Source organism: Megalops cyprinoides, chromosome 7, assembly GCF_013368585.1.
Source record: "Megalops cyprinoides isolate fMegCyp1 chromosome 7, fMegCyp1.pri, whole genome shotgun sequence".
Classification (NCBI taxonomy): domain Eukaryota; kingdom Metazoa; phylum Chordata; class Actinopteri; order Elopiformes; family Megalopidae; genus Megalops; species Megalops cyprinoides.
The window spans coordinates 19,616,439-19,631,158 of record NC_050589.1 but is presented as its reverse complement, the minus strand read 5'-3'; the positions used below and the strand labels follow the sequence as shown (position 1 = coordinate 19,631,158).

The window sequence follows — 14,720 nt, the reverse complement described above, 5'->3', positions numbered from 1 at the left end:
GGCCTTGATTAAAATCAGGTTGAATAGGATATGTGTTTGTTTGGCATTATGGGCTAAAGTGTGTAACGGAACTTGCAGGAGTGTTACTGCTAATATACCCCTTTTTATAAACACAGAGACTCTTACCCAGGCAGGTCTTTCTCCTACTGATGTAACAATTACAAAAAGTTAAGGTACACAGTCACCGGACCAGAAATTATTTAATTACCCTGCAGTAACAGTTCACTAGCTCACTAGTCCTTGGTTTGGGATGACGTGTTGTCCTCACAGAAAAATAGTGGTGAAAGAGAGGTTGTCGAGCTCTGTTGTAGACTGTAGGTGCATTGTATGTCCTCAGTGACAAGGGATGAAAGTCGACACTCCATGCTAAAGAGCTTTGCCTTATCCATTTTCCTGGCAAGAAGAGAATTCGTTGTAGCATTTCTTGGCGAACGTTAGCGAGGTTAAACAAAAGTTTGCAGTAGCTGGGTTCCTAGCTACCTTATCTTAAGAAGCTGTGCTACCATTGTTTGCATGAAAGGTTCACACTTTTAACTGTCAAATTAACTGTCACCACTGCCTGCAACAGCAGCATGATGGTGTTCTTTTACAATGTGAGGGCGGCAGTGTAGCATAGTGGTTAAGGAGCAGGCCTCGTAACCAAAAGGTTGCCAGTTCAATCCTCGCTGGGACACTGCTGCTGTACCCTTGAGCAAGGTACTTTACCAACAATTGCCTTGGTAACTATCCAGCTGTATAAATGGATAACTTTGTAAAAAATTGTAACCTATATAAGTTGGATGAAAGCTTTTGCCAAATGAATAAATGTAATTGTTTCCATCAGTATACACTATAGGGAAACGGTTAAATGTGTAATTTTTACCAGCAAGCTCTCTCTTTTCCACTTCACTCTACAACTCTGTTCCTGCACTCAGCAAATGACATCCCATAATAGTCCACTCTGACCTTATTGGTTTCTAACAACGTGCTCTCAACGTGTGACCCCTTTTAAAGCAATAGTGCAACGAATTCCAAAATATAAGACACAATGCCCACCAACATGAACTAGCACATTATTAAGGTATGAAGCATTTCAAGTGCCTAAGGCAGGCTGGAACTCGGCTTGGGAAAAGGTGGTTGGGAGAGTGGCTGGACAGTGCAACAGGTACACATTTGGCTTTCATTTTGAGTTTGACGTTGAGGTCTTTTGAATTGTGCATGGTTTAGCATAGTTCCAGCCAGCGTGTCGTTGTTTCAGTCACATGTAACTCTTTTGAAATATTGTTGTCTTTTCATGTTGGTTTGACTGGCTTTGGGTGGCATTTATCATTGGTACCCATTACTAGAGGACACAGGAGAACTGCGGCGGTTTTCACATAGACTCTTCCGCTGCTGTGGGCAATGTCATTCTCAGGGAAAGCAGAGCGCTCTCCCTCTCGCCCAGGCCCCTTTCGTACGTGATTCATCTCTGATGGACAAAAGAAGGCCCCCTCTCTCCTGCTGTCACATTGAGAGCATCGAGGACAGATGACCGTGGCCTTGTGCAGTCGGCCGGGAGCTGCAGCGGGGGGAGCGGGGCTCTAAGCGTGCTGAGGAAGGATTCTTGGCATAGCCGGCGCTGTCGTGGCCCAGCTCTCCTGTGTTCTCTCCCTGTGGGCAGCCGAAGGGGGACTTTTCCACCGGTGAGGAATTTCCCAGCTTCCATCATCAGCGCTTTGTAGAGTCAAAAACAGAGTCACAGGAGAGAAAAAGAAAGAGAGAGAGAGGAGAGGAGAAAGGCAGAGAGAGAGAGAGAGAGAAACAGAGAGACAGAGACCAACCCACAATGAAAGAGAAGAGCAAAACCAAATAGCATGTTTGCTTCCAACTGAACGATGACGGTCCGAGTGATTCTGTTTGACTGCTGTGTCGTGGGCTTGGCCCAGAAGGCAGATAGATTGGGGGGGAGTGGTGGATGAATCCAGATCTGTCGCATCCGATAGCCGGGGCCGTCGGTGGAGATTAGGCAGTAGCTGAGGGAGAGGTGATCCTGCGGTTGGAGGCCGTCACTCAGGAAGGGGTCAGAGGTCAACCTCAGCTCAGCAGCAGGCGGGCTCATCCCCTCTGGGACATGGTTCTGTCTGTCTCACTCTGCAGGACACTGGTGCAGACAGCCTTCACTCCACATGTCCCTCTCTACTCAGGACAAAGTGGCAGAATGTGCCTTCCTGCCTGTTCAGCAAGTCCCCGTCCCACCCATGTCGGGATGAGTTGCAAGGAGGAGGACACGCACATGGAGGTTTTGCTGATCGATCAGTTCCAGGTTAACAAGCTTGTAATCCACAGTTTAGACTACAATAAAGCTTGGACCTGCTTGAGTAAATTACGAGTTCACATCAATAAAGATACACACAACCTCACAAAACATATTTCACAAGAAGGGTGCAGGTCACATCATGCTCTGCTAAGAAAATTCACGGTAATCTATCTGCACCAAGTCCGATCATTGTATCTTCACTTAAATGGACTGCAATCGACTGTTAAACCTTTTAATGAGATTAGGGTTTAGAATGAAGTAGACTAGAGCTTGAGCAGTGAGGACTTTCTTGCACACCATCGAGATTGAAACAAAAGACTGCACAGTAACTCCCCCCACCACAGTGGCACTCTCTGCCCCAGGTCTCATTTCACATGCATTGATCAGTATTCCAGCTGTTCCTTACCTCTGAAGGTAATTGGACCGACTGGGGGGTCTGCAGCAACAGCTGAAACTGAGATGGATAGACTGAGGTGGGTCTCTGCGTGGGGGAGAGGGGGGTGGGGTGGCACAGCAGTAGTGGAGGGAAAGAAGGACAGGGGTGGCTCTGTCAGGGAAAGAGGAAGGTCAGTGACAGTCTCTCTTTGGGAATGTGTGTTGGTGTGTTGGTTTGTTGGTATGTGTGTTTACGAGTGTGTGTGTCTGTGTATTTTTTTGTGTCTGTGTGTGTTCTACAACTCTGTGCCGGTTTGTTGACACAGGTTCTGTTTTCTTCCAACCTCCTCTCCAGTCTGTCATTTGCTGAGTCCCTGTTTACAGTTGGCCAATACCTCTTTCTTAGTCTCACAGCTCTTTATGTCATAACAAAAAATTGCCAATAAACTGACCTTTTTTGTTCATGTCTTGGCATCACGGCAGGAAGTGCCATTCCGTTGTTCATATGTGGGAGGAAACCCTCCATGAGCTGAGATAGAGAGGAGAGAGGAAAAGAGACAGGGAGAGAGAGAGAGAGAGAGAGAGAGAGAGAAAGAGAGAGAGAGAGAGAGAGAGAGAGAGAAGGGCACAGCTGGGGTAGAGCTGCAGGACAGCTCTCCTGTGGCCTGTCTTTTATCAGCTGTGCCCTGCCCACTGCCTTTTTATGTCTCCAATTACAACAGATCAACTGGTGCATCACAAAATGGTGCATGGCGAAAACAACTGTTGAAGCAAACAGCGAAATGGCACCAACACAGCGATCAGCTCGCTGATAGAGGGGCTGTTATAATGTTTGCAGACAAATTCACAGCATTTTGTCCTTGTCTACACAGCCACTGGAACGTTTGCAAATTGCGTTTGCTCACATTATCCACGGCTCTGCTGGCGTGTATAGTCCTGCTAGCTGGTCCCTCATTGGTGCTTCAGAAGAGCAGAAAAGCTGGGCCACACTGAGTGGTCTTCGTCAGTCTCAGGGCTAGTGCTCCGCAGACAGGTTTAATCGGGGATTCTGCGCTTAGTGGAGCTGGCAGCCAATCCAGTGGCTCCGAGCAATCGTTCATCTGAAACAGGTGCTGTCAGCGGGGGGAAAGACGTCCGTGCTCAGATTGACAATCCTTACAGGCAGCAGACAGAAACTGCTGTGGGTTGAACTCGCCCCTCCGCCAAGTCCCTCTGTTAAGTGACTGTGTATCGTTACACACCCGCCCCAGGGCGTGCCTCCTCAAGGTCATCTCCCGCCATCATTTCACCAGTACCATACCTAAACAAGGCCCTCTGTCTTCATGAGGTACCTGGTTGGGTGCCCACATTTTGTTTTGCTTTCTTCTGTTTAGTATATAACAAACTTCAGCATTACTGTTAAACATGCACCTGCTGTAAGGAACATGACATCAAAGCACAGTGATAATTTTTTCTGGTTACTGCACTTAAAAGACAGTTGGTTTAGAGTAGAAACAACTGAAAGCATAGGGAGAGAGAGAGAGAAAGAGAGAGAGAGAGAGAGAGAGACAGGGAGGGAGGGAGGGAGGGAGAGAGGGAGGGAGGGAGAGAAACAGAGCAGACAAAAAATCCTGGACCGGTGCGTTTGTAGGTCGATATGCGCTGCACAATGAGGGAGTCCTTCGGGAGGGTGGGACCCCACTGCAGTGATGCCGCGGGCTAGGAGAGCCGAGCGCCAGAGAGAACAGGAGACACACTAAGCTCTTAGGCAGAGAGACGGCACAAAGCCCCTTCTAATCACAGGCACAGTAAAGAGGAATCTCCCATGTGCTGCTGCAGTGATGTAGAGAAAAAAGAGGTTAATAACTGAAACCCATCGCTCAGAATAAGAAACCTAAAGTGACATAGGAGATCATTGAGAGATGTTGTGAATATGATGAAGTTTCGAGCCTATGAAGAAAAAACCTCTCCTTGGGGGTTTAATTGACCTTTTTAAATTAATGTTAATTTACTTCAGTTAGACTTGGGTGTGAAATGAAAATACGAAGGTGAAATAAGGACATATTTTTCAGACGATAGTATTAGGTGAGCCTGAAGAGGGACTGCTGGATGCAGTCCCAAACAGAGAGAATAAAATGACACACTAACAGGCAAGTTCAGCTGCACCCTGTTATTAACTGATTCTGCAGCTGATACCAGAGGATATTACTCTCCTGTGGGTGGGGAGTCGCATCTGAAAGACTCCTTTTAATGGCCCCTGGACTCGTCTTCCATTCAGGGCTGTGCCTCCTTGATGCACCTCATTTTTTTTTCTCTCTTTCCACTTTAAAAGGATAACTGTGAAGCTCTTAAGTGTCAGATTAACACTATTAGTGCTGGGCTGGACCCCTGCAGTGTGTGAGAGGGAGCCTTTCAAAGGTCCGGGGGTGCTTTCAATGGAAGCAGTGGTCTGCTGGGAATCATTGTTGTCTGGAAAACATCAAAATGCAGGGGAGGAAGGAGACAAAAAAAAGCGCAGCGAGCAGAGGCAGGACAGACAGTTTTATCGACAGCCTTACCTTCCCCGCTCGGGCTTTGTGGTTGCCCTAATGGTTCCCCTGTGCGCCCTTCTCCACTAGCGCGTGTGCAAAGCGGAACGGCTCCGTTCCTGAAATTGCGCATGAATTATGTTCATACGTGTCACTTTAATCGGCACGCTGGCGGCGTGGCCGAGAGGAGGTCCTGTGGAGGTTTACGTGCTGCCCGGTGCAAGGGGGAGCATTCAAGCAGGGCAGGGATTGTTTTTTTCTTGCTTAAAAAAGGCTGGACTGATCCTATCTCATTGCGGTTTTGACTTAATTGGAGCAAAAGAAAAAAAAAATCAGCCAGTGATTTATGGAGGTCGGGGCGTTTATTTATTTTTCCCTTAGCAGAATATGTCAGAGAGCCCGTGGTGAGGTTGGGTTGGGTTGTTGTAATGCTCCACTCCTGGCAGGGCATTGGTAACCCCCCCCCTCCTATAGCCAGTGTGAGAAGTGTCTGCTCTTCTATTTTTAGCACTTAAGTATCCTCATGAGGATCAAACCCGGGCCTGTTCTCCTCTCTGCGCAGCGCCAGACAGAGGCGGTGACAATGCCAGCGCTTCACCAGCCAGGATTACGGTGATATATGGCCAGGGAGTCTGCCGCAGCTGCGGCTGCTGCCGCACCACAGCGGCATCGCAGTCTGTGGCCACCCCTGCCCTCGTGGCATCCGGCACATCTAATCCCACAGCCCCGTTTTTTTTACTGCACAAACTACTGAATGAGTCAGTTTTCTGGGTCACCTTTAGAAGAGGAGGTTCAAAATATGTGTGTATGTGTGTGTGGGTATGTTTGTGTGTAGGGGTGTGCGTGTCTGTGTGCGTGTTTGTGTGTGTGTGGTCACTCCGCCACATAGCTCAAACGGGGCGATCGAAAATGCACAATAAAAAAGTTAACCTAGTAGTATATTGTTTAGAGAATGGCCTTGAATTTTACTGCTTTGTAGGTCCACTGTTAAATTTGCTTTTTGACAGCAGCATATTTTACTGCTCTGATGGCTGAAAACATACAAGTGAATGGCTGCTTGTGCACATTCTGTTGGTCACATACCTAGCCATAGTGCTTTAAAGGGGTCTGATCAGCAGCCTTGGGATATATTCCTTTGTCACCAGAATTTTTTCAACATTTAAGAATGCTTCAGGTATATTTCCAGAGCAGACTAACTGCAATATTAATGAATGAACAGCGGGTGAATGAATGCTCTTCTGGATCAAACGCCAGTTAGACAATCATAAGCATTGGGATGCCTCTTCCAGCTCTGCCACCGCCCCCCAGATCACGCCGTCTCGTCCCTCTCGTTAGATCCTGTTAGAACTCCCCCACCTCATGCATGGTCGTTTGGTGCCCGCCGCTCCTACGGCACTCTCTCACCGCTTGCTTGCCTCGACTGAAGGCTAATCAGATTCTTATCAAATAAGAAGGCTTTGTGACTGGATAAATGCCGCCCCCCCCCTCCTTACATAAGATACGTCTCCTTGCATTAGGAAGCTGAGCGGGGTTTTTTGTCTTCTTTACTTGATTCCTTTTGCTTTTTTTCTGGTCCTGTTTTGCTGCCTTTTTGTCTTGGTCTCTATCTGGTGGCTTTGTGATGGTTCTACAACTGCGAAGTGCGGCAGAGGACAAAGAACACATCTGTACAGTTGAGGGCGATTTTGTGCCTGCGTGCAAGGACTAGTGTATGAATGTGTGAATGTGTGTGTTTGTGTGTGCACTTATGCGTGTGTGTGTGTGGGTGTGTGTGTATGTGTGTGTGTACATGTGTGTGCGTGTATACACGAATGTGTTGATGATTATGTGTGGGTAGTCAGTCATTATCCATTAACATCAGCACTGCATTCACACTGCTAATAGGACCTTCACCTCATTTCCCCTTAACAAAGAGCCCTCCTGACATCAAGGTTACGTAAGCCCAGCCGTGCAGTCAGTCCCCTTCCATCTCAGTCTTGATGTGACCCAATTTGATTGGCCGCCCAGGCAGGAAGGACAGATATGGACAGAGTTCCTGAATCATCAGAGTGCTGTGAGGTGGTGAGCAGAGACATGTTGATAACAAGACACAACCTGCTCTGTTGTGTTAAGACAAATAAGTGTCCAATGATCTGCTCTTTGAAGAAGATCCCATTATAATTAAATGTGATGAGTGTGCTTTTAATGATATATGGCAACTAGTGATATACCATCTACCAGCAAATCAGGCTAGCCTACCAGTGAAGGACCATTTTATGGGGGTATAATGTCCATGTCAATGACTGACTGAGTGTATGGGAGTGTGTGTGATGTCAAAAGAGCTCTGATCCTGAGGAGGTGCATCAATCCTACAGCCAGTTACTACAATTATAATGTACTTCATGTACTAATGATACTCATTTACTGCATGTGATACTCTACAATAGCTGAAATTATATGTGTGGTCTGTCTGTCTTCATATTGTATATTATCTCTCAGAGCAGTCGGTTGTCCGTAATATACACTAGTGATCCTGAAATGCTCACTGCTTATCAAATACGGTTTCTTTCATTAGTTCAATTTGTTCATTTAGCTACCTTTTTGCAGCATGTTTTCCTTTTTAGATGACCATTTTGATCATTACATGGAATAGAATGCCATTAAAATGTATTTAAGAAAGAAAAGAGAGAAAAATGACTGAAAAGAATAAAAAAAATCTCTTTTCAGTCAGACCATATTGATGATGTGAGTGATGCCTCATTAGTAAATGGGTGGAGCTACCACATATAATCAGTGGTTCACAGCTAAACACAGTGATTTTCTGTGAACCAATCAACAGTGTCTTTGTTCAAATAGGTCAGTGATTGACACCACATGATAGCCGCATCCATTAGGGAAACCTGACTCTTGCATCACTACATGTTACTGAACTGCCAAACCCAAAAAGCAGAGGGGCCTGCCCACTGCCTCTTCGGTCAAGGAGACACTGTCCGCAAAAGAATGGTTTATGATTCTATGGACAGGCTTCAGTATTAACTGATCGATATACAGCATACTGTACTGGCATATTGCACACTCCCGTAACCACCAGTACGAATTCAGAACGCACCCCCGGCTGCTCTTTATATTCTCCTCACAGTGAAACCACTGACATAGAGAGACCACAGAGAAGCGTGTTGTTGAAGAGACGCCGCGTCTTACGGAGTGCGATGATCCACTCCTTAATTGACGGAGAGATTAGAGGCGACGCCGTTGAAATGCAAACACGGACTCGGCCTAATTAAAACAGCCTAGAGGACGGTTAGAGCCCGGCGCGCTCTCCCGTAGTGCTGCGGCTGCAGGTTTTAGCGGGAAAAGGGCACGGCCGATGATCGCTGCGGACGCGCTTGTCATCGTGGCTGACGCGCTTGACAGGGCGAGACGTCTGTCAGGCACAGTCCTGCATCACGTATAAAAACCTCTACAGTAAGCGCACCTCCAATGATCCTCCACAGCCACGCTAATTTTATGTCATGTTTTTATGCCAGTTTTATGCCGCATAGCACAGTTTTTCCGCATAGCACAGTGTTCAGCCAAAAGCTAAAAAAAGGGTTTGAGTAAAGATAATAGGCACTCCAAGATGACAACAAATAATCACAAGTAAATGGAATGATTGTATGTTACTGTATAAACAGAATGATAAAATACCAAAATAGCCTGAGGATAGACGAATGTAATAACAGAAGCCAAATTAGTCTGTGGTAGAATGATCGAAGGGGTCAACAATAACAATGAACCTCTTACGGCATATGCAAAACAGCATTGAAAATTAAATTACAATGAAATGAATTTGACGAGGCAAACGAAGTGCATTCTAAAGGGCAGGGAAACGCAGAACATGTTGAGTGGGCTATTGAATAATTAAAGGGTTAAAGGGTTGCTCATATACATGCACATTTTATCTAAAGGAAGCATGGCTATCCATGAAAACCATTCTCATAATGTTCAGAAAGCACGTAAAAAATCTGTATTGAGTCAACTGGACACAAATGGAATTGGTTCAGCGTCTCTGCATTCTCTTGCCTTTGTAGTGCTGTGTGGTGCAGCCTATTAAACCCGCCCTTTCCTCTTGAGTTGCGACCAGATGTGTTTTTAGCTCATATGCGGCTTTTTATACCACACAAACATCACTATTGCCACCATTGTGCCAGAAATAGTAGCTTTATCAACCCCTTTCCAGTCACGTGAGATCATCAATGTTTATCCTTTTAATAACCTTTTAGTGTGTGTGTGTGTGTGTGTGTTTGTGTGTCTGTGTGTGTGCATGCATGTTTCCATGCCACGTCTCTTTGATATGATAAGAACACTGTAACAGTCAGTGCTGGTCTTTCTCCGGGCCATTTGGGGGCTGGTAAAGAGCCCTCTAGGGATTGAGAACTCTCTAAACTAATTTCATGGCGAAAAGGAAGGAAAAACTGGCAACCGGCCTGCACTGAGTGAGTGAGTGAGTGAATGAGTGAGTTAGTAGAGTGTGAGTAGTGTGAATGCGTTTGTGAGACAAATGTGGAAGTCAGTATTTCTCAGTTTGTGTATGTGTGTGTTCGTGTGTGCGTGTGTGTGTTTGTGTGTGTGTGTGTGTGCGTGCGTGTGCGTGTGTGTTTGTGTGTGTGTGTGTGTGTGTGTGTGTGTGTGCACGCATGTGTGTGCAACACATTCAGCATCAGATCCAAAATCCCCAACTGCGAAAACATCGAAGCTACAGCCTCGGCACTCCATTCCACCATGCTTTCCATTTTCAAGGAGGGCTCTATGCCATTGCTGAATTGTGAAGCTGACCCACTTGCTCTGTTTTCCTTGGGAGTGTTGTGGAGCTGGAGGGCGTCCTTGTGAGCCCACTAATGAAGAGATGAAGTGAGCGATGCGAGGAATGCGGCGAGTGTCAGCGGCGGGCCTTTGCCGGAACGTCTGTCTGCATTAACGGGCAGCGGGCAGACAGCTTAATGAGCATCAAGTGATTGGGATTCTCTAATGAGCTGGGAGCATGTGGTCTTTGATTGAATTCTGCTGAAAGGAAGAGCAGGATAAAAGATGAGTGCTGTTTGTTGGTTGGTCTCGGGTGGATCGTCTCCAGTTCCCCTGCGTTCAGTGGAAGGATAACTGAGGCAGGGAGTCGGTAGGTTTGGGCCAGGTTGAATGCGGGTTAACTTGGTCTCTCAGTCTGCTCAAGGTTGGTTCATAAACACTGATGCCATTTTCCCTTCTATCCCCCAGTAATGTGAGAGGCAAATTCCTGCACATGGAAGGACTGCCACTTCCCTTACACAATCTGTCTGTACGGACCCTGCGGTAGATCTGCCAAATCTTGTAGCAAATTGGCTCGGCTTTACAAGATGCAGGTCAAACTTACAGTAGTCAGAACTTCCGAGGTCAGACGTAGCGGCATTTGTGTGGAGCGCATTCAATTTAAGGAATTCTATTTGTAGAATGTCTTAACAAGAAAAAGATTTTGAGATAATAAGGCATGTGTTGGAGAAAAGAGGGGGTTGGAAACAGTGCAGGAAAAGGGATTCATTATTTAAAATCTTATTGTGAAAATCTAATGATCTTTTTATCTGACTCTTCCAGCATTCTGCATGCTGTGTGTGTGTTTTTTTTTTTTCAACTGTCCAATCATGCATTGATTTTGAAATGCATGTCACATTTTTTTTTTACCGGTTCTAAAACAAATATCAGAGAGACAATGGGGCCTGAGTCAATGAAGAACAAACACAATTTCAGCACATCAGAGAGGATATCAAACAATGACATGCAACCGCGGCGCGTTTGATCCATGTCATTGTGTACAGTGTAAACAGTGACTTTGTCTGTGGGCCCTGCGCGGCTAACTCCGCTCCCAGGGCCATTGTGTGGCAGTAATACAGAGGTAGCTGCTGGAATGGGAGGGGGGAGGGCACGCACCTGCGCTCTTATTTTATGCCTTCTGAGGCAAACCTCATTACTCAGCGCTGCAAAAACACGGCTACCTGAGTGCGCGCTAACATTACATGCGGTGAGTGGAGAGAGGTGAGCATTGTGTGGAAGCTCCCCAGACTTCCAAATGACCTTCGTCATTGTGCTGAGCTCGGTGTCCTCTCCCATGACCCTCCAGGGAGACGCTTCTTTCAAAGTAGATACTTGCTGTGGATTAAAACTGACCACAGAACGCTCTCACACCAACGATCACTGCAGAAGGTAACAGTACCCTCCCCCCTCCCCCTCACAAAGGCCCAAGGCCTGACGCGTAATTAAAAACGTTTCGCAAGTATAATTAAGACTGAATTCCGGTAATCCAGCAACACTGCAGCTCGTTCCAACCAGGTCCAAAGACATATGTTGTGATGATTGTGGCTGGGTGGGTCCTACAGGATGAGCTCAGACAAGCAGGATCTTTTTATAGGGAACAGGACCCTGAAGATGCTGGGTCGATTCTTGGCCCCCCTAGAGTCTTGGTGCGAATAGACACAGATGCCACAGGCCATTCAAAGAGAGGCAGATGGTCAGTGCTTAGGGCCAGGCCAGTGTAGGGGACTCTGGAGATCTGCTCAAGCAAGTGTGTGTGTGTGTGTGTGTGTGTGTGTGTATGTGTGTACTCATTCACACAAGGAGGCTGTCCGTGGCAACAGTTGCCAGCAGCTCAGGTGTCCTCCAGTGGGGGAGGGGGAAGAAGGAGGGAGGCTGTAAGGTTTAGGTGTTAGCCAATCAGTGGCCTCTGTTGTGAGGACAATGGAAATATAAGATCTTTGTTGAGGGTGGGTGAATTCTCTCTCCATTCCAGTATCAGTATTTCTGTGTGTTTAGTCTGTACATTTGAGCTTTGTTGCTTGGGTTCAGTAACTACTTTTTCTTCTCTGTTCTTGTATATAAATAATAATTTATAATTAAAATATGATGGGTCCAGACAATATCATCTTTAAAGGACAGAGGAAGGGTATGCAAATCCTTACATTTTCAAATTCATCTTTTTTTTATTTGGAGAGGGGGGTTGGGATTTAGTGAGAGAGCATAGGAAAGGAGTTATCTCTTCAGTAATTTCATCCACTTGTTTTGAAGAGGACAACTGTCTCACTTCCAGTGTATTTCAAGGGTTTCGATTTCCTGTTTTCCCTTCTTTTTCCTATTCACCAATTTGTTCCGTTCGCTCCCACCACCATTAGCAACCCCGTAACCGAGGACAGAAGCGGTTGCCATGGGAACCTATTATGGGCTGCGGTAGCAGGCTGTCAGATAATGGGCGACGCAGCCTCGCCTGAATCCTGGTCTGTCGCCGACTGGGGAATCAATCTATCCTGCTTAAACAGCACTCGCTCCCTACCGCACTCTTCCCCCTCTCTTTGTCATTGGCTCCTTGCCTCTCCTCCCCTCCCCGCCTGTGGTTTCGCTCCCTCGTGCCCTCGGCTCAGTCCTGTTTTGTTGATTTTAGCGGCAGCTTTTTCCCAGTGTCTGTCAGTGTTTTCCTTCAGCGCAGGTCCCGTGCCCTTGCCTCCTTTGACTTGCGTTTCTGTGTGGCAGCGCTGTGGATTAGGCCCTGCGACAGGGCGTCTGAGGATCTGCTTTGCGGCGCCCCGGTTTAAATTCCACTGTGGTGACTTGGGGGTGGTGAAAAATGGAGGGAGTCTTGGAGCCCGCCTTGATCCCCCATGGTTCATTGTTGTTCACACCCCCTCACCCACCACAGGAGCGCCTCACAAGCTGTATTGTCCCTTCTCTCTGGTCGGCCCTGGAGAGGAGGAGTTCCCACATACACAGTGTGAGTGGTGCTGAAACCACACGGCAAAGCCAAACCTCAGTGATAATTCTGCAGAAACAAACAATATAGCTTAATTCTTGTGTTGTTTGGTGCAAAAAATGCAGCGTTTTCAGCGCCATCTGTACAGATATCCATACATACACAGATTATATCCCTATACATATGTATACAAAAATTGTGGATATGGAGTAGGGGGTGTTATTAAAATGCCTTACACCCATGGAGCCCTATGGCATGTGGTTGTCTTTGATTGAATGTGATATAAATTTTTTACATTAAGAGCAAATGAGGGCTCCACCTGTAATTAACATTGTTATGATGACAATATAACGGCTGGAGGCTAACCTGTGACCCCGTAGTGTCTTCCAGTGTTGCCTTGGCAACAGATAGATGTCTCTATATCGTATTTCTATCCAATTTCGGTTACAGAAGATTCCAGATTCCATCCATTGTCTTAGTGCATGACAGATTCATTAACAGAAATGTAAGACTCATTTTTCTCCACTTCTTTGGGTTGTGACCCCATCTATCCGTAGCATTGGAGACCCACTGCACCATAATCCCCCCTCTAGCCGAGTCAGCACATCCACCCCCCCACCCCCCGCCCCCCCCAACCTTGCCTTCCCTCCTCCTTTTTGTTCTCCCCTTGCTTGCCCTCACTGCCTCCCTCCCTCCTTCTCTCCCTCTATCAGCTGCAGGATTTTGGATAGCGGGGAAAAAAAGAAAGGAAAAAAAAGGAAACATATTGAAAAACAATGGCAAGCTAGCACCATGCATTCAGAGCCCTAATGAGCAAAATGGTTCCCGAGTTTGTTTTGTCTTTCAAATAATCCTGCAACAATACAGCCGGGCAGGGCCTGTACCACAGAGAGAGACACTCTGACCATGGGTCATTGTCTTCTCTCCTCCACTCCAAACCTCCAGCTCCGTCCAGAGCCTCCTCAAAGCGGACATTATGTAATGCCTGCAAAATGCTCCGGCGTGTTTTCAGTGCCATCCTGCAAAGCGATAATGTTGCCGCACTTGAAAGCGTACAGCAGACAAAAACACACGCCCACACACACATACAATGAAGTAGTGCCCAGAGTGATCCGATGTCCAGAGATTCTCCATTGTCTTTACCTGAATCAAACAAGCCTTTATGATTCTGTATAGGTTTGTATAGCATCCATTACCTAGATATTTCAAAGGTTATACAATGCAGGAAACTCTTAATGTCTGGTAACATTAACTGGCCCCCTCCTGATGCATTGTCTCTCCTCAAATGATGCTGTGAGTAGATTAGTGAGTTATTACGGAGAGGCGTGGTTTCTTAGGCCATTCACACTTTGTTAAATCTTTTCCTTCCTGCTTGTGATATAAACAAACAATACTTTATTCATTTATTCAGTACTAATGGAAGTATCTTTCAGTTTAAACTATGTTTGCTGTCCCCACAGAAATTTCAGTCTACACCATGCAGGATAATGTGTGCGTTAAGTTTATCATTTAAGTAGGGCACTCAAGTGAGGGCATGTACCTGACTGCTTCTGCCAATAGACAAAACAGCAGCATTTCCCATCACCCGTGACCAAGTTCCAGCACATCTCCTGTTTCCTGTTTGGAGCTGCATTTTGAAAGTCAAGCCAAGCGAGGGCTGGCTGGCAGGCCCGTACATCCCTGCACATGCCATTCACACGAGAGAACTATCCGGAGATTATCCACTGACTCGTATTTCTACCTGCGCTCAGCCGGGGCTGGCTGGAGTCAGAGCACAGGTAGCAGCCCGCAGTATCAGGTAGCAGCCCTGAGCTGCGGCTTCAAAGGTGTATGCTAAGGG

The 14,720-nt window shown here is 46.7% G+C and overlaps 1 protein-coding gene across 3 annotated transcripts in view; it reads left to right on the top strand.

The window, feature by feature from the left end:
- soga1 (suppressor of glucose, autophagy associated 1) overlaps positions 1-14,720 on the top strand; it is a 41,581-nt gene that overhangs the window by 8,355 nt on the left and 18,506 nt on the right. The window lies entirely within an intron of this gene.